This window comes from Neopsephotus bourkii, unplaced genomic scaffold (assembly GCF_033783945.1).
Source record: "Neopsephotus bourkii isolate Nb327-2 ecotype Australia unplaced genomic scaffold, CSIRO-AGI_Nbou_v1 NB_567, whole genome shotgun sequence".
In the NCBI taxonomy this organism is placed as follows: domain Eukaryota; kingdom Metazoa; phylum Chordata; class Aves; order Psittaciformes; family Psittacidae; genus Neopsephotus; species Neopsephotus bourkii.
In genome coordinates this window covers 1,802,922-1,828,084 of record NW_026901068.1, presented here as the reverse complement: position 1 = coordinate 1,828,084, position 25,163 = coordinate 1,802,922, and the positions used below count along the sequence as shown (strand labels likewise).

Sequence of the window (25,163 nt, the reverse complement as noted above, 5' to 3'; positions counted from 1 at the left end):
TCCCACATTCAGGCATCTCCTGAGTTTTCCTCTCTCCACCCTAATGACTCAGCATGCCAGCATTTTACATCACCTTTGCTCCCAGCTACATTCAAACATGATGAAGTCTTGTAACACATGTTTTTAGCATCGTTGCACAATCAATACATGAGCAAAAGCTAGTTCATTGGGTGCCTTTTTTCCACTCTCCCCACTTCCTCCTGAGCATCTGCTCACAGGAGAAGCAGCAACTGAGGAAGGTTGTGGTGGGACAGCAGAGGACCTGCTGACTGCCAAAATGCCATGTAGTGTCAGAACTGGAGGAGCACATGGGGAAGGTCTCTGCAGAGTGAACGAGAAGGGCTGCTTAGGGGTAATAACAGTAAGTACTGAAAACAACAAACATGCTTCAGTTGCTTACTAACAGAACTGTCCTTTAGCATTGTCCTCCATGAAGGCCCTGTAGCTTCTTCTGCATTTGTGGAGAAACTAACAAGAGCCTGATGCGATTAAATAAGTCAGATGTAATAACAAAATGTAGCCATATTATACTTTTATAACATACATATATACACAGAAGGACTGATTTAAGGCGGTGTAGGCTGTCTTAGCTTTGGCATTCTCCACCACTTGAAAACTTAACTATTGGCATTAGTAACAATCTTTCAGTGTAGTATTGTTCATGCAGTTAATACAAGTTAGTCTATCAGTACAACTGTCTGCATTTGAAACAATTACAAATACATTTTTTCCCATGTTATGTTGAAAACTTTTTATCTATTAATTTCGCTCTGTCTTTGGCAATTCCTAGCCAGCAATACAGTTCATTTCTCACCTTAGACCCACCCACCCTCTTTCCAGGAAGCTGTCAAAACCAGTCAGATTTACTCTTATTACTTCTTTTTCCTTATGCCACTGTCCTGTTGACACACAGTCCTATGCTCATAAACAAGGGTGAGCTGCTGTATGTGTGGCTTGTTCAACACTGCTACATTGCTAAAGGCAAAATGGAGGGTGGGTTTCTTCCAGCCCAGGAGTTGTTTAGCCCTATCACCTACTAGAAGTCAGTTGCCCCCCAGAAACGCTTCTCTTCTTTGAAAAGACATGGCCAAATCCATCTGCAGAACAGTAATTCCTAGAAAGGTACGAAATGAAGAAATCTATTCTTTTTCCTAATCATATCCATACTAGGAAGATGCAACGAATAACATGCAGAGGGCTCCTATAACAAGCTAAAAATCTACTTTCTGAGTAGTCTTTCTGAGCAGCATGCAGGCTGTGAGTCACAACTCCTGAGGCTTCCAGTTAGCAACTAAAAAGGAGAAATGATCAATATAATTTTTCTCAGTGAGTGATTAAGACCGATTTTCAACAATGCATTCATGCATGCTATGTACTAAAAGGGGTGATTCATTAGTTACTTGGAAGAGGAGCATCTTCTTTTCTCAGTTCAGAAGCCAGAGGGATTAGCCAGTGCCCCATGAGCAGGGCTGATTTGCATGTAGAAAGAGAGGAGAGGAAATACTGGCTACTTTTGTCCCTGTCCCCACATCTGCAGTGCTCTTCTCATCAAAGCAAGAAAGAAATGGGGAAATTTTGTATTCAGCAGTGACATTGTTTTAGTCATACTTTGCATAAGTCTGACACCAGAGGTGGTTTCTGGCAGCTACTGGCAGCTCCCTCCTCTGCCTTGCACTTCTGGGTGCCTGCATCCAGCCCAGAGCATGGCTTTCATGGCCCTGCAGAGCAGCCCAAATAGCAATGCCAGCTGCTCTGCACACCACTTTCTGATGTAGTCCTGGCACATAGGTAGGAAATTTGTTCATGATGATTTTTGTGGTGCTTGCCTCTTCTGAAATAAAAAAAGAACAGATACAGGTAGAACTGGCAAAGAGGATGATGATAATAATGTATTTTTTCTTATTTGAACCATGTTGCTGCTGAGATTACGTTTAGAACAACTCTCAACTTTCCATCAGCTGAAGTTTGCTAACAATAATCTTCCTTTTAAGATGAGGTCATGCATACAGTAAAGAATATGCCACTCCCAAGCCTTTTTAAGTAGCTCTGCATTTTAAGGCATTCTTTGCAACGCCCTGGTGGCGCAATACAGTAATGAGATGGCATAGCAATATGAAAAGTAACTCTGGGATTTCTTACAGTCTTCTTCCTGTGAGGAGGGATGATGTTGCCAAAGCCTGCATGCAAAACATTTCTAACAAGTGGAAATTGATGTTTCTGTCATCATGACACAAGATTAATTTATGGGCAAATACAAAGCTTTTTTTCTGAAGAGACTGATGAAAACTGTCACATGCAAGACCTACATCTCTTTTTTTCTTTTCTTAGAGCCTAAATAATAGATATAACTCACGTGCAACTCATTTGGCATGCTTCTAACTGCAGTCTCATGTAATAATCATTTGGACACACTGTACTCAGAAAACTGGCAGTGATTCCAAGACTGATGTATGTGACAGACCTCTGGCACCAGCTTAAAGTTGTTCAGTATCTGCAATGTTAGTATATACAATGCCCTTGCATCCAAACATAACCACCACACTATTCCTAAGCACACTTATATCCTGGCTACCACCAATTTCACAGAAACTTTACATCACTCATCCCTGGGCTAGGCCTTTGTCTCAGTGTTTCTCTCTCTGCATTTGCTTATTCTGTCTTTTGGCCTAATCCTGGCTAGCCCTTTTTGCCTTTCACCTCTCTTCTTCTCTGTCACAGATTGCCTCTTTGGCAGCCCCACCACCAGCTATTTAAACAAAATGATTCATCCTTTCCTCCCTTACTCATATCTCTCTTCTCTTGAAGAGGCCCGGGTGGGATGAAAGGAGATACAGCCACCACATCCCAGGCCATCCCTGACCCAAGTGAAGCAATAGCAGCTCTAAGGGATGGGTAAGCAACCCCTGTCAGTCCTTCCCTCCCCAAACACATTTGACCAATATCCTACCCTGAACATGCATGAGGTCTCCACACAGCCTTCTCTCCTGTGCTGGCTGATATTTATCACCAGCCTTTCATTACCTGAATCCCTTCTTATTTCACTTCCTTGAGTGCAGAGTATGCTTCCCATCATGACGGAGTGAAAAAGAGTCTCTAAAGGTGTCTGTATAGTTGGGTTCCTGACAGAAAGACCACAGGGATTTTGATTTATATTATTAATTACGTAAAGGTGCTTAAAATCTTGGCTACATAAATTCCATGCAATAAAATCCCAGTAAGCAGTGCTTGAGGGGGGAGAATAAAAAAATTAAAAATACAATATTTAGGTCTAAAACAAGGATATTTTTTGATGGCTTTGAAGGTCAAAAAATGTCTCTTGAAAACCAAACAACAATTGAATTGTAACATGGCCAGGGTTTCTTTTCATTAAATAGTGGAATACATTGACCAGAAGAAGGATTCTTCTGTGAAATTGTCACTTTTGGTCAAAAAGTTTAAATCTTCTGAATCTCCTGAATATATGCACAGCACACATTGGACACCAAATGAGATCATCCTCATTATATTTCTGTATATAACCATGGAAGAACAATTTATTCCTTATAAAACCAGAGCATTATCAATTCCATATGTGTGGTGTTATGTAACTTACATTATTTTTTCTTTCACCATTATGCTTCAGCTTTCACCAGAAGCTTCAAAGACAAGTAAAACATTAGTCATTTAACTGGTGAAATACAGTACTCAGATTTGTCATCTCTGGCAGGTTTTTGCTTTTAAGCATAAGTTAAAGCAATTCATTTGTGTCCTAAGTGACATAAGTACACAAACTTCATTGCAGCAGATCTCTGGTAATGCTGAACACAGAACAAGGTCAGGCCTTGGGAAGGAAAAGTGAGTACATTGCTGAATGACTGCTAAGATTGCTTCTGTAACCCAAGCAAACTTGCATGTTGCTCTTCTGACACTTCCTTGGAAATGGCTGCATCATTTTAGCTAAAACGTTTCCTGCCTTCTCCCCTCAGCTCCCCACAAGAAACAAAAAGAGGCATTTATTTAGCATTGAAAACATCTGAACGATTTATTCACATTTAAGAAAGTATGGAAGAACTGAAAATGGTATCATTTAGTGGGAAGAGCTGCACAGTCTTTTCCTGGGAATTAATACCCGTGCTCTGCAAAATAGAAAAATCGCCATTTCCTTTATCAGCGAGATTGTTACTCTGTCGCTCTCTGAAAGGTCATTTATAGTGGTTAATATATAACTCACCCATGTGTCAGTTCTTCCCCAATGTGTTACTTCATACACTGCAGGAGAATTCCCTCTGACCTATGCCACAGCAAAGGTACACTGGCAGCTGCACTTTCAAAAGGGGGACTTCCTCTGCAAGGCCAGCTTGGGAACATCTGCCTCCCATCCCTGCCTTGCCTCTGGCTGCTTCTTCACCCTCCTGCTGCTCTGCAACTGTTGGTAGTGCTGTGCTGTAAATCAGGTCACTGAGCTGTTATAAACAATCTTTTTTATTTACAGGGTTGTTCTTAATACAGGTTGCTTTTCTTACCGGAATGATGCCATAAACTGCAATGCTGGTGCAATTGTGGCAGCAGGGCCCTGGAACAGAGAGGAGGGAAAAGCAGTTGGGATAGCAGGCACTGGGGAGGAAGCCTGCCTAAGTTCATGGAACTGCTGGCTCAGGTGGTGTCTCTTCCACTAAGAAGGGTAGAATGCAGTCAGGAAAGCGTTGTAATAAACCGTTAACAAACAGGAAGTTTATAAACAAAAGGATCATGCATTGGCTTAAAAAATTTCTCCATATCCTGGGCTGCATGAAAAGGAGTGTGACCAGCAGGTCGAAGGAGGTGATCCTGCCCCTCTACTCTGCTCTCGTGAGACCTCACCTGGAGTATTGTGTGCAGTTCTGGTGTCCTCAACATAAAAAGGACACGGAACTGTTGGAACAAGTCCAGAAGAGGGCCACGAGGATGACCAGGGGCTGGAGCACCTCCCATATGAAGACAGGCTGAGAAAGTTGAGGCTGTTCAACCTGGAGAAGAGAAGGCTGCGTGGAGACCTCATAGCAGCCTTCCAGTATCTGAAGGGTGCCTACAGGGATGCCGGGGAGGGACTCTTCATGAGGGACTAGCAACAGGATAGGGGATGATGAGTTCAAACTTAAACGGGAAATTCAGGTTAGATATAAGGAAGAAGTTTTTCACTATGATGGTGCTGAGGCACTGGAACAGGCTGCCCTAGAAAGCTGGGGCTGCCCCATCCCTGACTGTTCAAGGGCAGGTTGGACGGGGCTTTGAGCAACCTGGTCTAGTGCAAGGCTTCCCTGCCCACGGCAGGGGAATTGGAACTGAATAATCTTAAAGTCTTTTCCAACCTAACCCATTCTATGGTTCTGTATCTGACTTCTGCAGAAAAAGAAGCTACATATATAGGTGTTAGAGAATGTGTGTGGATATGCATGCACATATACATATTCCCACACACATAAACACACAAAAATAATATCTAAATTTTAAAGAAATGCAAAACACGCCTTACTTCAGAGTTCTTCCCAGCCTCCAGTGCTTGCATGCAGCTCTGATCCCCTGGATGGCCGGTTCATGAAAGCAACAACGGGGAAAGCCTATAGAGGGGGTAGTTCGCCTTCTTTTCCTGAGCGACAGGCGTTTTCCACCTTAAATGACGACCCTGAAGGAAAGGAGAGATAGAAGTAGAGGATGAAAATGTCTTAAGGAGCAGTCCCAAGAGCCAGAGCAGTTACCCTGTAAACAGGCGGAACGGCAGCAGCACCTGCCTCTCAGGGCATAGCAAGAGTATTGCAGATCCACATCTATCGCCTTTTCCTTCTTCTTCATGTTCTCACTTTGAGCTCTATGCAGAATCAAGTTTCCCAGCTTTCTCTCCCTTCTGCAGCCACTGGGGTGTCCCAGTACTCTGGCCTCTTCTCTGCACATTGCAGGATGGAGATTTGCTTGATTGGAAACTGAACAGAATTTTTAGTTCCAACACCTGTGGCCAATGTAATAGAGTACTACCCAGAAGTTAAGGGCAGAATGAGGTGAGAAAACCCTGGTGTTTCCTGTTGAACGAAAAGAGCAACTAGAAAATCCATAACTGTACATCACATAAGAGGAGGAGTATTAAGAAGAACCAGTACAAAAAGTGTATTCAGAAGACAATATGCAGAACTATCAAAGAGTTATTGTCAGTAGAGGCTATGTGCTGAATTGAACATTATGATTATGTGCATAAACAAACATTTCCAACAATCTTTAACCCATGCATACCTGTACTGGACATATTTGTACGACTGTAAAGCCCAGAAGGCCTGGCCTACAGGGAGCCATGACCAAAAACATTCAACAGAAACTGGATCCTATCAAACAAAGCCAGATTCAGCCTTTGAGATCAGAAGACTAGTAACTTAAAAATACCTGTTTGGGAGCAATTACTCTTGTAAGATGCTTGATTGAGTAGAATATGTGCTTTTAGCTTAAAAATAACAAAAAATAAAAAATGGTGTGCAATACCTGGCAAACACATTTCTTATTTATCATGATGTACCCAGGAGTTCTCTCTGTAGAAAGACTGGCCACCAGAGTGTGCACCAGCCAACTTACACTTCTGTAAAACTCTAAGAACGGGCATAAAGCATACAATATTTATGCATTAAAATTATACTAAGAACTCTTCCCCCCACGCACTAAGGTCTAATAATACTTCAGCGTTTGTCTCCTGGGGAGCGAGAACAGGTCTCAGGATTGCAACATAAATAGTTAAGCACAAGTCATGCGGCAGTAAAAGAGAAAAGGAACACTTTATGCCCTTCAGTTCCCAGACACTGCAGCATGAGGCATTAAAAAAAGATAATATTACTTTTCCTCAGCTAACCCATATAACACATTTCATCTTTTGATACAGGTTTTTTTGTTTTTCCTTGCATCATTACAGAGAGGCCATTTGAGGAGTATATTCTGCACAGTGATGTGATTCAGCAACTTTCTGGAAAACAAAAATGCAGCCCTTTTTTTGGTGTGCTAATGAAACACAACTGGCAATAATTTTCTTCAAATTGAGCCTAAAAGAAAGCAGGCAGTGTACCATGTAAGTTGAGGCTGAGTGGTCTTGGATCACAATGTCATTTTTCATGGGTTTTTATGCGATTCAATATGAGCTGAGCATACCCTGCTGCTGAAACCAGGCCAGTGACAACAAATACATTGTTATATTGGCTGTTGCTTTACCAAGAATGGCTCAGCAAACACATTTTCATTTTTATCCAAATTCTAGGTAGCTTTTGTCCATACGAACACGTGACACAATCATTTCTGAGTATCTCCCAAGGGCATATCCAAAGAAAGTTTATCCTGCAGTTCTGTGAGGGCAAAGCCCTGTCATGACTTTGCATGCCATGACCTTTTTGCATAAGGGCATTGAATGGTATTTAGTAACACACTATATAATTTTGCATATTTGGTATTCTTTCCCCAAGTCTGGGAAATAAGTTCAGGATCAAAAAGCACTTGCCTTAAAAGGAACAAAATCTCCCACAGCGATACATGGGGTAGTCAAGAGTTTAGGAAGCCATAGTGCCGATGCTTCACGGGCATGTTTTCCATCACGAATATCCCAGTAAAGAGATCCTTGCCTATTTAGCCTGATAGAGGAGTCCTATCTGGAGGCACACACAATGTGGTAGCCCTGGCAAGCGATGAGCACCTGAGCTGGGATGCACTGCGTGTCCTGGCTTAGGGCACATACTGCTTTTCCTCCCATCTACATGTGGCAGTAGCAAGCACCATGAGTCCCACATACTGCCGCGACCTTTACTGCCCCAAGCCACAGGAGAGCTGCTGTAGCAGCTCTGCAGCTAGCAGCAACCGCAGCTTGTGAGGAGCGGGTCCCACCACTCTGGGAACCAGCCTGAAGATGAAAAGTGCTGCATAAGCACCAGCCGTTATTGTTACTGGCAGAGCTGTGTGGGGACATTTGCTCACAGTGCCTGTGGGCTTGGCTAACCACTAACCAGCATGGAGTCTTTGCTCTCAGAAGCACCAAGCAACATTCCCCAAACATATTGCCATTTGCAAAAGAAAGAGTCATTGTGACAACAAAGTCTTCCAGTGACTAAGTGGCCAGTGTGTTGCTGGCATTAAATAGCTAGCGGAATTTCTAACATAAACATTGCTATCAGGCCATTGTATCTCAGCTGTAAAAACCTGCTCCAGGCTGATATTTGGCAAACAAGACCCAGCAAGATAATCCTTTTTAAAACATGTTTTCCTATGCAAGTAATTTGCAGACATGTAAATCAAGAAGTCTGCAGGTGTGTGCCCCACTGGCACCTTTGCTTATTTCTTCTCTACTGATGCTGTGGCCATCATGGGAAGTGAGCACCCAGCCACTCCAAAGCCCTTCTTCCAGGGCTTTCCTTTTGCATTCAGATGCCCTGAATGGTTCAGATAAAAATTCTGGGGAGGCACAGGGTAGAGCAGAAAGCTGCAGACAGAGGAAACCCATAGGTGTTTCCCCAGGAGAAAAGCTCATCTTCTGAGAATGCACACATAGCAAATACCGATCACTTTTGTACCTGTCTGAAGAACAGCAGCCATCCAGAGTCCTACCTAGCCATATACATCCCTCCTTCCAGATCCAGAGCAGCTAACTTGCCCATGTAAGTGAAAGAAAAATTGCAACTATTTCTATCTCAGAGGAAATGTCTGCTGTTGTTTAAAAATTAAAACAGCTTCTTAGTCATAATGCCATAACACTGCACTACCTACACAGTCCTCTTGTGTTTCAAAAGGTTTCCTGCGGACTCTACCACATCTGACAAATGCTATGGTGGAAAACATGTCAACCACCAGCCCTTCTGAATGGAGATTTCCAGATTTGTGCAGAATATCCCCAGGACAAATAAGTGGTAAAATGAGACAGGGCTGGAAAACTCAGCACTCAACAAACAGTAGCAACTCTTCATGTATCCATGTCAAAGCATTCAGGATTTATAGTCAGAAATACTCTTTTCATTTATTTCATTATTAAAAGTCAGTTACAGCTAAGGGGTTTTTAAAATGCTGAATCTAATTTCCAAATGCCCTGAGGGAGCAACGGCCACAACAATAAAATTAGGAACCCATTACTGAAGATAAAATTAGAATAACTAAGCTAGACGCTATACAGGGAAAATGCAGTGTTAAAATGTATGAGGTAAAACGTTTTCTAACTATTCCAGTGTTAAACTTCATTTTGTCCTTGGAATGAGCAAGGGCAGAAATCTGTGGGAAGCTACCACATTATTAACACAACTGTGTCTTGTACAAATCACATGCTGAATCAGTTTATTTTCTCAGTGTAGTTAAGGCTGAAGAGGCTTGATAAGATATTTTAAATTAATTTTTAATTCAAAACTGCTTTTAACCCTCCTTTCCTTCAGGACTGTGATTCAGGGAAGCACTGAGGAAACAGATGGCTTACTTTTCAGTCGTGCTCACATAAGAAACCTGCAGGGGTACCTCAAGTGAAAGAAATTCTTCAGCAAGCATGGAGAAGCCACTGCTATCGCACGTACCACCTCCTTGGCAAAAGCAGCAGAAGGTGACAGGTATTCACCTTTCTGTACTAGAGCAACCACTCAGATACTTGGTAGTGAAATTTCCTAAGGAAGTTAGGATTGTGGTTTCAGACCATACAAACTACCACTAGAATTAGGCTTTAAGATTACAGTTAGGCTCCCCTTATCACTCCTGAACAAGTATTTTCTTGAGATGGACATTCACACGCTGACTGTACACAGTGCATGCACAGGTTGTGCAGGCTGGACAATGGCAGTTCCTTCACAACCACGTCGAAAAAAATCATTCCTTATTTTTCCTTCTTTCAGGACCAAAAAAAGAAATTGTGTATTTCCAAACCCAGAACTGTGTCATAAAATCCAAAATGGGATAAAAGTGGCAGGGGGTTGTTGCAGTCTGCTCTTTCTTCTTACATTAGGTAACTCCCCCCTTTCCTTCTTCTCCTGTTCCAGCCTCAAACATGTGGCTGTCATAAATTCTTTAAGAGAATATTATCAAATACATTCATCAAACATTCTGACACTGATGAAAAAGAATCATTCAAATGAAAAGCCACTGTAATGAAAATACTCCATTTAGAGCCTTGCTTCACATTAGTGAACAGCTCACTTGCTATTCCTGGGTATTAGCATTCAGCTCAGTGCTTTTGCAATAGGTATTTTTAAATAAAGGTTAAAGAACATGTTTGTCTTATGTTACGTACTCGAAATGTCTGTGGAAACAAACAAGAATCCTCTTCTTACAGTAGCGTCACTAGATCTTGAAACCAGCAGACACACCAAATACACGTGGGTTTCACAAACTGTTCTCCAGCAGAAGTCTACATATATGAGCTGACACCTTATCTCTAATTCAATCAAATGAGCTTATTGTTAAAGTTTTACAAAGCAACCCAGCAGCAAGGTGAAAGATGAAGAGATTATTGAATAATAGATAAGAATATTTTTAGTCAGTCTAGATGTATTCACGTATCTGAGAAAGCACCAGGAACAAGCCCTCAGAAAGGTGCTGGCTGAATTCCAGCAAAGCAACCCAACTGTCAGCACCCCATGACGGCCGGAGGCTCCCTGGGGCCAGGCTTCCCATGGGAGGTGGCAGGACAGAGCCCAGAACAGGGCTACTGGTGGGGACACCAGGGCACAGGTAATCCCAGCCCCAGGCACTGGGCATCTCCCTCAAGATAGGGACATGGACCCATGAGGGGGCCCAGCTTGGAAGGCCCATGGTTGGGCAGGGCTGTGGAGAGATGGACACCAGCACTGCTGTATTATCACTGGGGCAGGGACCAACAGTCTCAGGGGGCTAAAATGGGGTCCTGGACTGTAGGCAGGGTGGGGGGAGCACCTGGAGATCAGGCAAGGGCAGTCAGGGCTGGGGATGCCCTCTGGGCCCTGACACTGTCATGCAAAGGTGCAAGATTACTAAGAAGAAAGTTCCAGTCTTTCTGTTCCTGGAACTGATGAAGATAATATCTTTGCTTCCTTTTCACTCATAGCTTTATAAGCCCAGCAATCATGTCCTTAAATTTGCAGCAGCCTGAACTGTAAACCCATTCCCAAGGTCATTCCTTCTCATCAATGTCCTACAGTGTCCTACAATGTTGTCAAATGCAGAGGCAACACAGAATTTGTAATGCTCTGGGAAGGGTCTTCCTCACACACAAAACAAGGAAAATACTAAATTGTCTGATTCCAGAGCTGTTCTCTTTCCTACCCTGCATCTTTTAACCAAGCAAGAATCAGTGCTCCATTACTATGGTCTGAAGAGACAAAGATTTTAAAAAGCCAACCCTTTCCCTGTGTCTTCCCCTTTTAGTGAAGATCACAGGGTGGTTGACATCTCTGATCTCACTACAGATCCTGACTGCCTCTGAATAAGTGGAGGTATAATAACATCATTCACTTAAAAGCTAGGGAGATACTGACTAAAACTGCCTCTACTGAAATAAAGTACCAGTGAAAAAAAGGACCTGGACATTAAGAACTTCATTCATTAAAAACATTTCTGAAAGGAACTGGTTCATGCAGGAATGCTGACACAACTGCCACGCTAAATCAGAATTGGCATTTAGTCTAGAATCGAAGTACTTGCACATAGTCCATCCTCCTACAACACTGACTACAAAGCAGAAAAGCCCTTACCTTACCATGTACAGCTATGAGAGTATATCCAATATATTCTTTTAAAAGGCAGGTGCAAAGAGGGGATACTTATCCCAGTGTGACGCAAGCACAGTCCAACAACATTATTCCGTTTCTCTCCACCTGGAGGTATTGTAACACGAGGGTGTTTTGGCATAAACCCCAGACATATGTATATGCAAATGCAAGGGGCCATCAAAGGGCCAGCAGTCAGTTTTGGGGCTATAGGCGGGTACAGACAGGACCCTTGTCCTAGGATCAGGCAAGCCCAAGTAACAAGTGACAGAACACTGGCAACATGGGACATGCAGCCCTACATCATCTTTCTGTGAGGACTTGCCCAGGCTATTGTGCCATTACCACACACAGGGCCCAGAAGACTGCTGCAAATAGCACAGCTTAGTAAGAAAATGGTGATAAATAAGTCTATGCATTATATTCTCCTTCTGGTGACAACCCTTTTCAAAAGAAACCCACAACAAGCACCTTCAAGAGAAGAACACCATGTAAGAAGCCCTCACAGAATCTCAGCCTGTACCCACACACATACACAAACACACAGGGATCAGTGTAGTTATTCAAAATCATCTCACATAAGATCTCACTTCAGCCCTTGAAGATCACATGGAAGTGGAGAGTCATCCACATGCAGATCCACTGCTTTCGCAGCTGTCTGGATCCACCATCTGCATCTTCCACTTCCCAGCTCTCTCAAAGTGAAGTTTCAGAGTGACTGAAATACTGAACATTTCCCTGCCTGCAAAGTGCATCATTTGGAAATGCTGTGTTAGCTGATCTTCACTCCCTGTAATTGCACTGTTTGACTTTTGAAGCTGTGTTTTCATTTCTGGGGAATAATGCACATACCTCAGCTCCCTTCTTAGATGTGCCTTCCAACTGCTATTCCTTGCTACAGTTTGGTATTCTCTTAAGCGAACACAATTGCCAAGAAAGAAGTCCTCACTTTCACCCACTCCTACATCTTCTCCTAGATCATCTGTTGTACTGTGCCATCATAAATATTTGTGTGGCTACATAGTGAACCAGACCAGGGAACTGATCCAGCTTAAAAACAGCCCCTGGGGGAAAAATATGCAGTTTTTCCAATATAGTTCTGCACAAGGTCATACAAATGCTTGTACTGCAATTTTAAGTAGGTTTCTGTAAAAACAGGAATGAATGAGAGAATGAAGGGGGAACAGTGCTTTTTTAAGCAGCTCTTCTGGCCTTAACTGTGGTGGCATGGTTTGGCATTTGCTTTTACCAGCATTTGTCCACAGAACACATAGAAACCCCTGTTTTGGGGAGGAAAAAGGCACATAGCTACCAGAGGTTCCTCCTGAATGGAAAAAGTTTTTTGCACAGTGATATCTAATTCTTGCCTTCATTTGAGGCCAAGTCTATAATCTCCAAGACAGCATCCTTACACCTGAAGAAGAGCTTTCTTCTATCAATCAATGACAAGCTCATTGGAGTCAACTGCTATCAATTTAGAGGCAAACAGCCTATATATTCTCCCACTTCCCTGAGATTTTAGGACTGATAAGATGGAATACTCCCTGCTTACCTATTCCACAGCCCTATAGTGTAAATAGGAGAAAAAAGTCTGGAAGAATTACCATTTGATTGCATTTTATCAAAAAGTCTTTTGAAAACATCTCACCTCCCCATTTAACAGTTTCTAATAAACTAAGCCAAAAACTAAAGCCAGAAAGTCCTGACACTAATTCCCTCAATTTCTCCCTTTCTGTCTTATTTTCTTTTCTCACAACAAAGTGGTAGTTCTGCTGCTGATACATCTCAGCATATGTGTGATAATCTTCTGTAAGACACTTGTGAATTGCAGTTATATGCAAGCTTGCTGCTGAATAAAGCCACACAGGATCCAAAAATGTCCTTCCCTTGCTTCTTCCGCTTCAAAAAGAGTCAAGAATTACCATTTTCTGCCTGCTGGTTTGTGGTGTGAGATAGTGAGGATCCGGAACTAGCTGATCCCATGAGTGGGAGGACTGACTACAAAGAGAACTCTTCTTTTATTATTTCCAGCAACTGTACTATTAACTTAAATTGTGGCTATCTTTTTGCCAGTGGGCTTAATGTATTCAGACTAAGGATAGTGTCTAAGTGAACATTACAATTTTCTGAAGAGACTGCAAATCAGCAGTCTTCCCTGAAATCCTATACCATTGCTTACCCTTCACTGAACTAGAAACACAATGGCTGTGTGGTATCATATGCTAGGGAACTTCCTTCACGCAGTGTCTGTGCCATGGCAAGGCTGGGAATAGAGCTCTGATACATAAGTCGATGGACATGTTTAGCTTGAGTCAATTTATCCAGTAAAATGAGGGATAACTGTGCACAAAGATAACAGAAAGAGACTGATCCTGGTCCTCTCTACTCTTTGGGTAGCTCTGCTAGTTTTAGAGAAAGCTGAGTGGGACTTGTCTATGTAACAAAACAGGTGAGCATTTTTAGGCATTAAATGGGTTTGAACTCTAGGGACCCTAGAGAATGTGAAATCTACGGCTGAGCAGAGACTGTGTAAGGAAGTTCGAGGCCTGTTTTTAACATATCCTTGGGAAAGACAGCAAGAAAAACTGTCTGTTAATTTTAATTCCAGTTCAAATGCCAGTTCCCCAAACTTCCTTCTGTCTGTACTTTTGGCTGTAATAGTGTGGCTGTTGCAGCTGTGATGGTCTCAGGACATAATCAAGGCAATATTTGTAAGGACAAGTCCCATTTTTTATTAAATTGTGCATTTGGGGGAAAAAGAACAGGCAGATTTTCAGACACACAAGCTCATCTCCATGTCACTGAAAAGTCAGCATGCTTAGAAATGTGTCTGAGCTTTTTCTAGCTATATCTGTCTAGTAAGAGATATGACACCTCCCTTCAACACCCCTGTCCTCAATTTGATGCTCAACTCACTATTGCCTCAGTAAAGACTCTTCTAAACCCATCTCCATTTTGACAGCACTCCCACTCTTGTCTAGACCTACTGAGTTTTCATATATTCATTTCCACCTTTCTTCCTATTCTTCTCACTCTGCCCCACCATCTCCTTCATGTCCCACTGAGCAGATCCTCTGGATCCGTCACTCTCATTACATTGTACCCCCTTTGACACACCTCTGTTAGGCAGGAACAGTTCCACAACACAAGGCAAAGCCACCAGAGTGATTTCTGTCCAGCCAGAGCCGCTTTCTCTGCCAGGCACTGCCTGATGACTGCATGATGGGACTGTGCTGGTAACTGTGTCACTGCAGTATCAGGAGTAAAAACAACCCTCAAAAATAAAGTTCCTTGAAATGACATGGTTCAACCAGCTTCCTGGCATGCAGTCACAGAGGCAGAGCCAGGGGGATAAAACAGGGATGGGAATAAAGGCTGAGTGTAGGGTGAAGAAGGAAGGCAGTGGGTTGAGGCTAAGAATCGCTTTGGGTATTTGCACCCTATGGAGAACACCAGTGGGTCAGAAGGCAGCTTTCTCAGTAGCAAGAAAGCAGCCAGCATACAACAGGCAATATTTTTCCTGCAGTTCATAGTAATGGTATTTTGTAAGCTTTGTCTACAGCTGCTGTGTAGAAAATGCAGGAACATTTTGCAATACTGTTAACATTGTGGTGTCATAGCCTCTTCAGTTCTGCATGAGTGGCTGAAAGAGACAAGAACAGGTTAGGACCAAAGGGAAAAGAAAAGCAAGGGAAAGAAAATTCTCAAGTGTTTGCCTCAATGGGCCGTCAAGAACTGAAGAGGGCAGCACCCTGCTGATATGACAGGTTGGCAGCACAGCAAGGACCCATTAGACTCTATTTCTGCAACTGAAGACTGAAGAAAGCCCCTTGAAAGAAGGGTACTGGGGAAAAATGAAGAATATCTAGCAATGCTCTGCAGAACACCAAATCTTCCCGTATTCAAGATTGGCTTAGGGCTAAGCCTTCACTTAGTAGAGTAGGAATGACTTAGGTAGGACACAAGGAGAAAAATAATGCCCCAGCCTTCTACCTAGCAGAGACTGTATGGATATTTGAGCTGCCGATGAATCAACATGAATCAGCCCTATTATACAGACCATAATAATGATGTAAACAGGTGATGCAGCAGCTGACTCAGAGGCACCTTGCACGTCCAGGGTGAGGCACAGAGCTGGGGAGCCTGGGCAACAGGCCCAAGGGATTTTGCCCTATCTATCTGGTTCAAATAAGCACTATGTATCATACCAACCTGTGATGTGAAAGGCTCGCTGACTTCCTTTAAAAGAGCGAGTCCTCCTTCAGGATTTGTCTTGCCAGTGAGGTCACTGACAACAAGTAAAGGTGCTGTGACTACAGCCTGGCTCACCACACTCAAATGAGACGGGATGATCATTACGTAGGACCTTCTCTGAGGACCAGCTGAAGGGTAGCCAGGGACATGTGTAAAGACGTGTCACTAGCAAGAGTTACTTAACAGGACAAACTGAAATCTAGGAGACTATGACACAGACTATGCTGAGCCTTTAAAAAGCAGCTCTGAGCAAGGGCTGCTGTGTGAACCTCACCATGGACATCTGGCAGCAGGACCACATAAGGCAGCAAACTACACAGCAAAATCATAAAGAACACATTGTATTTCAGTAGCATCAGTTTCTCAGTGCAGTCTCCCACATGGTGATATGAGCAGCTCTGTTGGCATGGAGAAAAAGGTCATCTGGCTTGAGATCTCAGCTGGGATCAGATCTGCCACCAGGGAATACCCATTGAGAATACATCCTTGCACAAGAAGTCTTGGCCCTCAACTCTACTTCTCTGAAGCACAGTTTCTCTAAAATACCTTCACATGCTGAAGATAATAATTTGCTGTCAGCTTGTAAGGAATGCAACTTGCAGGCCTCTCCCTGTGTCATGAGCAATGCTTCCTGGCATGCAAGAAATGCAGGCAGAGCTGCCACAAGATTTGGGAGCATCACACTATGATGCTTCTTACTGCTTTTTACACTCCTACTAGCTGCCACAAGGGACATGCAGGCCCTCTGTCTGGGCAGCAACATATATTGGCGTGCCCTTACACATCACCCCGCTTCCCAAGTTGTGACATCCTTCACAAAGACCCTGCATGGCTGATGTTCCACTTAGCCTGGCTCTGGCCATGGCTCTGCATGTTGGTATGCCTCTGTCCTTCCTCACCACAAGCCTCTCTCTTCAGTATGGATCAGATCCAGACAGAGCTAAACATGTTCACATTAGTAATAGGGTGAGGCTCTCAGATCCCCAAGTTAAACCTGGACACAAGTGAGACCTGTAGTAAATCAGGGATGATATTCATCTCACCAAATCTTTTGATGCAATCAATATAAACATGTAAAACTGAGCTAGTTGTCTAGACAACCTTTTTTACTGTAGTGAAGAAGCATTTCTGGAGTACAGCTCATCTGAATTAATTTATGTACCTACCTCAGAATGGCAGAACTCATGTATAGCGAAGTATTTCTTCTTCACCATTGAATCCATCAACAAATCCCATTTTAGATGTCAAATGAGTGGAGTTGTATTTGCTGGCACCATTTCCTATGAATACCTACTTGGAAACATTTATATCAGCTTGGAACTGATGTATTCCAATTTCATTTGAATAGCTGGAGTGGATTCTCATTTAAACATAGCAAAACTTTAAAATCAGGTCTCCCACCTATACTAAATGCATACTAAAAACTCTATTTTTTTAATTGAAATTGTGCAGGCTGCTGTAAAAGTGAGCTGCATCACTGAGCACTAGACACAGTGCTCCTCTTTGGCCTTGGATCTCTTTATGCATTATGTTGTGGTCTTTTTGAATATCCCATTGGAAAATAGCAGGGGCTGACAGAGCTGGAATACCAGAGAAAACACCTCAGATGGGTGGGAACTGCAGACTTAGCACTTCATTCAATATCTGCCTTACAGCAGGTAAGAGTGGAGAGTACCTTGTCTTTCACCCTCTGCAGTTAGTGCATGAGGCTGGGCATCTGGAAACAAACATTGCTCTCAATACCAGCATCACAGCAGGGAAAAGGGAAACAGAGGTATGTATTCAATATAGCTGTGCAACCTACTACCAACACACAGTGGCCCTGATCCTGAAAGGTGATAGATGGCTTTCAGGGATAGTCCTGCACCACAGAAGGCATTGCCTGCTTGGTCTTGGCTGTGGAAGAATAGGCTCAGTAGCATGGGTATCAAAGAGATCTTGAGAGTGGTGCAGGTGTGGGATTGTCTAGCGTTTCTACCTAGACATCATTCATTTAGCTTTCATTTACATCATTTACAATTAAGCTGTAACAAATCAAAATACAACAGTCTTTATGTAGTGCCACATTTGCAATCCTTTAGGACAAAGCCAAAAAGAATAAAGGACAGTTGCAATAGTGGTTTTCTTACTAATAAAGATTGGGTAGATGTGATCTGGCTTTTATTACGTTAAGCATACCAGATGGTAAGAGGACATCTATCTGTGTTGGACGGAACTGATCTTAGCTTTGTGCTCTTGAAGAAATACGTGTAACAGCGTGACAGAGTCAAAGGATGCCTGAAACAGGATTTAAGTTTGAATTATTGAACCACAGATTAATTGAGGATGGAAGAGACCTCTGGAACTCACCTACTCCAATACCCTGTTAAAGCAGGTCCATTTCCAACACTGTATCAGGTCACTTGATCACTGCCCCTTGCTCTCAGGGCACCTTCCTAGGACTAAGGCTTTGGCAACCATGATGCTTTTGCCAACTGAAGCCATTCCTACATCACCTCCAATCTTGGTTCTCACAGTGCCATCCCAGCACAAACACTTACATAGTTTCCTAAGGAAGTGATTCAGCTGAAGTATAGAATCATAGAATAGTTAGGGTTGGAGAGGACCTTAAGATCATCAACTTCCAAACCCCCTGCCGTTTGTTGGTTGTGGGGATGGAGCATTCACAACTCCCTGGGCAACCTATTCCAGTGCCTCACCACCTTATGGTAAAGAACTTCTCCTTATATCCAACTAAACTTCCCCTGTTTAAGTTTTAACCATTACCCCTTGTCCTATCACTACAGTCCTATGAAGAGTCACCTGTAGGCCCCCTTCGATACTGGAAGGTGCTATGAGGTCTCCACCAGCCTTCTCTTCTCCAGGTGAACAGCCCCTACTTTCTCAGCCTATCTTCATATGGGAGGTGCTCCAGTCCCCTGATAATCCTCATGGCCCTCCTCTGGACTTGTTCCAACAGTTCCATGTCCTTTTTACGTTGGGGACACCAGAACTGCACCCAATACTCCAGATGAGGTCTCATTAGAGCAGAGCAGAGGGGCAGGATCACCTCCTTCGACCTGCTGGTCACGCTCCTTTTGATGCAGCCCAGGACACGGTTGGCTTTCTGGGCTGCAAGTGCTCACTGAAGCTGGCTCATGTTCATTTTCTTATCGACCAGCACCCCGAAGTCCTTCTCGGCAGGGCTGCTCTGAATCTCTTCTCTGCCCAGCCTGTAGCTGTGCCTGGGATTGCTCCAACCCAGGTGTAGGACCTTGCACTTGACATGGTTAAACTTCATAAGGTTGGCATCAGCCCACCTCACAAGCGTGTCAAGGTCCCTCTGGATGGCATTCCTTCCCTCTAGCGTATCAACCGAACCACACAGCTTGGTGTCATCGGCAAACTTGCTGAGGGCGCACTCAATCCCACTGTCCATGTCAGCAGCAAAGATGTTAAACAAGACTGGTCCTAACACCGATCCCTGAGGGACACCACTCGTTACTGGTCTCCAGGTGGACATTGATCCATTGACCACAACTCTTTGTGTGCGACTGTCATGGTTTAACCCCAGCCAGACAGCTTGTGCACTCATTCCTTCCCCTTCTTGCCCTCCCCCTACTCCTGGAGGGATGGAGAGGAGAATCGAAAAGAATGCAACTCCCATGGGTTGAGGTAAGAACAGTTTAGTAGCTAAGGTATAACACAAATCACTACTGCTACCACCAATAATAATAATGATAAGGGAAATAACAAGGGAAGAGAATACAACACCTCACCATCAGCCGATCGATAACTCGCCCCCCCTCACCAGCCCGACCAAGCACCGAACGATACCTCCTCCAACCCTGCAGTCCCCTAGCCCTTCAGGGTAACTCCCAGTTACATCCTGGGCATGACGTGCTGTGGTATGGAATACCTCTTTGGTCAGTTTGGGTCAGGTGTCCTGCCTCTGCTTCCTTCTGGCTTCCCCTCCTCCCTGGCAGAGCATGAGGCTCACAAAGCCCTTGGCCAAACCAAAACATTGTTATCAGCTCTGTTCCCAGCCTGAAAGTCAAAACACAGCACTGCACCAGTTACTAAGAAGGAGAAAAATGACTGCTACTGCTAAACCCAGGACAGTGGCCATCCAGCCAGTTCTTTATCCACCCAGTGGTCCATCCATCAAATTGATGTCAAACGCTTTGTGCAAGTCCAAGTAGATGACATCAACTGCTCTACCCCTGTCCATCAGTTCTGTAGCCCCATCATAGAAGGCCACCAGATTGGTCAGGCAGGATTTCCCCTTAGTGAAGCCATGCTGGCTGTCACCAAGCACCTTGTTGTTTTTCATGTGCCTTAGCATGCCTTCCAGGAGAATCTGCTCCAAGATTTTGCCAGGCACAGAGGTGAGACTGACTGGTCTGTAATTCCCCGGGTCATCCATTTTCCCCTTCTTGAAAATGGGGGTTATATTTCCCTTTTTCCAGTTGTTGGGAACTTCACCTGACTGCCATGATTTCTTACATATGATGGCCAGCGGCTTAGCAACTTCATTCGCCAGCTCCTTCAGGACCCACGGATGGTTTTCAAAAGGTCCCATGGACTTTTGCATATTCAGATTTTTAAGATGGTCTCGAACCAGACACTCTCCTACAGTGGGCCCAAGGTTTTCATTCTCACAGTCCCTGTGTCTGCCTTCCAAGACTTGGGTGGTGCGGTCAGAGCACTTGTCAGTGAAGACCGAGGCAAAGAAGTCATTCAGAGCCTCAGTCTTCTCCAAATCCAGGGTAGCCAGTTCTCCTGATAGCTTCCTGAGGGGGCCCACGTTGTCCTTTGTCTGTTTTTTATTTGCTATGTACCTATAGAATCCCTTCCTGTTATCCTTAATATCCCTAGCCAAGTTTAATTCTAACTGGGCCTTAGCTTTCCTAACCTGGTCCCTAGCTTCCCGGACAACATCCCTGTACTCTTCCCAGGCCGCCTGTCCTTGCTTCCACTTTCTATAAAACTCTTTTTTCATTTGAATTTTCCTCAGCAGCTCCTTATCCATCCAAGGAGGTCTCCTGGCCCTCCTGCTGCACTTCCTTCTAGTTGGGATGCAACACTCCTGAGCTTGTAGCAGGTGATCCTTGAATATCACCCAACAGTCTTGGGCCCCCCTGTCCTCTAGGGCCATATCCCATGGAACCTTACTAAGCAGGTTCCTGAAGAGGCCAAAGTCTGCTCTCTTGCAGTCCAGGGCAGTGAGCTTGCTGCACACTTTTCACACTGTCCTGAGGATTTCAAACTCAACCACCTCATGATCGCTGCAACCGAAGCTGCCCTGGAGCATCACATTTCCAACCAGCCCTTCCCTGTTGGTGAGCACAAGGTCAAGCATGGCATCTCTCCTTGTTGGCACCTCTATTACTTGCAGAAGGAATATAATCTGTACCTCCAATATAATAATAATTTTTTATCTGGAATGGTTCCTAAGCCCAACTTATTCTGTGCTCCTACTCACAACTGTGCTAGCGCGATGGAGGAAGAACCAGACAAGGACAAGCAGCCAAGAGGAGGAAGGGAAAGGAGGATGAAAGAGCAAGGAAAATGCCTGCCTGAGCCAGAGCTTGCAGATTAATGATTTCTGAGCCAAGCCTAACCCTCAGAGAAGCAAGATCCAGTTCCTTCATAACTGTACTTTCCTCTTCTGTATAAGGGGGAGGTGGCTGACTTCAGAGAGTTTGTAGAGGAAAGGCATGATAGGCATTGCTTATTGACTATTATCACACTCACTGAACTTACTGGGAAAACTCTACCAAATGTATAGGAACCTGATGAATATGTACATGTCTTAGAAAGAAAAAGCAAGAATAAAGTTGTCTTGAATAGAAGTATAAAAGAAATAAAATTTTCCAACCAAAATAGCCAGACTGGCTGAACTACAGAACCTGGGGTGTCTCCCCCCAGCATCTTGTGGAAAGGCACTTCCCTCAGAATTAGATCAAGCCTGAACAAAGCTGGAATGAACTCACCTGCATTAGCTCCAGCTTTCCCATTCTCACAGTATTTCCATATTTGTCAAAAGGATTCAAAATGTTGCTCAAAATAACTAACAAAGAAAGAGAGCAACCGGTGATCAAAATAATCTGAGTAAATTCCACAATAGTACCAGATTGCTACCACTGTGCTGAAAATTCAGGCAATTGATCCTCATCAATGTTACTGTCAACATGCAAAAAAAGATCTGATTCATCCCATCTAGCAGTAGGTATCTAATGCAGCCATCTGAATTGGAAGCCAGACCACACTAGCCTCTCTGTGTAACAAGTACTCCCTGCAGATAATTCATCTCAACATCTTACTTACCATTTCTGTATAAGCCCATCAGAGGTGAAGACTGGCCCTTGACTGACCAGCAAGAGGCTAGATGCCCTGTCACTTTTGAGTCCAATCTCAGTACCTCATTTCTACTGCCCAAAGTTCAAAATACAATTTGAAAGCCAAATACAGATTTATCTGGCAACAAGAGTTGCCAGAGACTATACTTACTGAAATCAACCCAACAATGAAGCCTGAGCTTACTTTTAAACTGCATGATTGACACTGATTTGCCCAGATTTAAGGATAGTACTCCTAACCAGAGTATAATATTCCCATATAGATTCAGCAGAAGTTGGGGCTTTAACTAGTCCTGACTTGCAACATTACCCTGACTTTAACATTAAATGTTAAATATGAAGACTTACAGTCCTACCAAATGTGGAAGTAGGAATAAGCTTCTGGCTCTTAACTATCAAAATTCCCAATTCATTTCAGCACATGTACCTACCACATAAGTAGAACAGGAAAGCTGCCTTAACGGCAAAGAGTGGCTTTAACTAGGACGCTGTACCAAACCTTTAGCCTTTACCTACAGCTATATCACTGATTACAGGTTCAAACTGAAGGGTGACTAGGGTAGCCACAGCCCACAGATCAAAGACATCTAAGTACGTAATAGACACAAAACACATATTGTAAATAGACCGACATAAACCAAACTGTAGCTCTCATAGTTGTTATTAAGAACACAGTTGTGTTCCTTTTTAAATAGAATACAGTGTTTAAAAATAATATACTCCCTTCCTAAAGTATTAGGCGTAACTTAATTTTCTAGGATTGATTCTATGGACATTACCTGTATGATTAAGAAAAGGGAAAATCTCTTAATTTTACTTCTCTGTTAAATCACATTCCGCAAATTAATGCCTTATTCAGAAAGCCAAACTCATGCTGCTAATTATAAATTCTTCTCCCCTAATTAGGTAATGGAAATAATAACAAATGACTTAAGTAACTAATCACAGCTAAATAGCACAGCTTCTATTGTGGATACCAAGTATTCCATACTGCAAACATGCTCATGGAATATGAACAAGGAAAGTGCAGTCTGTCCTCGCAGACTGCACAAGCGGAAGAGTTTACGTTCACTGAGTAAAATGCAGCCAATAAAAAAATATTTGGGACTAATATAAAGCATATTTAATATGTCACCATTCAGAAGCTTTCAGGTCCAGTGCGTTACTTTATTTTCAAGGTGATGAACTGGTTTCTGCCTTTGTAGCATGCTACTAAAAGACTTTACAAAGGGGTAGTTAAAGAGATATCAGCAAGACCTGGAAGTAGAATATATCTCTCTGGCTTAATCTAAATGCATGCAAAGTGAAAGATCAGACTGAAAGCTGATTACACTGCTTTTAAACATATTCCTGAGTCTGCATATACAGTCTGCACAGTGACTTTAAAGTGTCATGTGATTATCACATAGAAACAAGCTAATCTTTGGTGCACGCGAGCTTGAGGCTTTCAAAGGGCATAATGTATTTTCATGTTAGCAACCCTGACTACAAAGAAAAATTTAATAAAAACTCCAATCAGAAGCAGTCCTGGATATGAATGTGCTAAACATAGATTTGCACTTTGAAATTCAAGTGCTAGCACATTTATCTTGGAAATTAGAAGATTCTGGCAGCTAACTAGTCAGACTACAGCAGGGCAGCAACAAATGGAAGGCAATTTCCGTTTTACTCCCTAGTTAGCAGCTTGCTTACAACAGTTCATGGATTAAAAGACAGAAGAAGGATACCAAACCTCTGCATTTGAAATGCAATGTCAAAAGCCCCTGTATGCTCATAAGCAGCAGTACAGTTACCATATAGAGGTAGGAATAAAGAGGGAGTAAGAAAGATTACTTGCACCTTCTGGTAAGGAGGAATGGCCAGCGATCCGGACACCTCTGGTTTGTGACACCTCTGTTCCTTGCCATGTTGCATCTCATCTGCATAGCACCACGAGACACACTGAATTATCTCTGCAGCTTCTCCTGTAACATGGCAATAGCAGACCACTGTTACTGCAAACACATAGCATAAAGAAGCCTGGTGAGTGAGAAAGAGACATGCTGAGATGCTTTGAGTATAACCAGATGTGTAGCAGAGGACATTTAACAGCTGGTTGCCTTAGGATGCAATGGTCATTCTCCCTCTTCCTTGCCTATATCTCCATTCCCAACCACACTGCTTCTGCTTGTCTCTTGTGTAACTTCTGATGTTGTCTGTACAATAAAGCCAATTCAACTTACTAAGTGGCAATAATACATACTTTTGTTTGGGTTTATTTTAGTGCTGTCAAGTTGAGTCAGGTCAGTGTACAGTTAGATGTGTCTTAAAGATAGTGGACAGGACAGCCAGAACTATGCAGGCTGATGAGAGAGGAACAGAACAGGGGACAGCAGAAGGATCTCCCCTGTTTAAGCATCAGTAACTCACTAGACTGGGAGTTATAGCATATAACTGCCCGTGACTATCGCATCTTAGGTAGTGGTACACAGGTTCAGAGAAAAGCAGGAACAGCTTATTGCAAGGATTGGTTGCCAAGGCCTGATCCAGCACAGACACCAGAACATCAAGAGCCCAAAAATATAGGCAGGGAAGTTTACTGTCAGCCAAGGATACTATACTCTCTCTCTCCCTTAACATAGAAGTTATTAAGTTGTGGTTTCAATTGACTGCACAGTGCTACCCCACCAGATTTGATACTGTTATTTAGTTTGCTTGAAAATAATACCATTTTCCTAATGTATTTTGCTTTCATAACGTGCTTTCAGGACACCCTGTGCATTTAAACAGGGAGGTACCAGGAGGCCATCTTCAGCAAGACAAAGATTTGGGTCTGTTTGGACCACTGTGTTATAATAAATGTGTAAATAATGTATTTATGGTGTACTTGTCTCCCTTCCAGAGT

At 43.2% G+C, this 25,163-nt stretch overlaps 1 long non-coding RNA gene across 2 annotated transcripts; it reads right to left on the bottom strand.

Annotated features, from left to right (window-relative positions):
- Positions 1–5,550: 5,550 nt before the first annotated feature.
- Positions 5,551–24,275, bottom strand: LOC133211143 (uncharacterized). Of its 2 annotated transcripts, XR_009725133.1 has the most exons (4): positions 24,119–24,275; positions 21,914–21,990; positions 5,744–5,924; positions 5,561–5,641 (listed from the first exon to the last, which is right to left on the bottom strand). It is a non-coding gene; the product is annotated as an uncharacterized LOC133211143 (long non-coding RNA). The 2 variants fall into 2 exon arrangements; XR_009725132.1 differs by having other exon boundaries at positions 5,551–5,924.
- Positions 24,276–25,163: the final 888 nt, after the last annotated feature.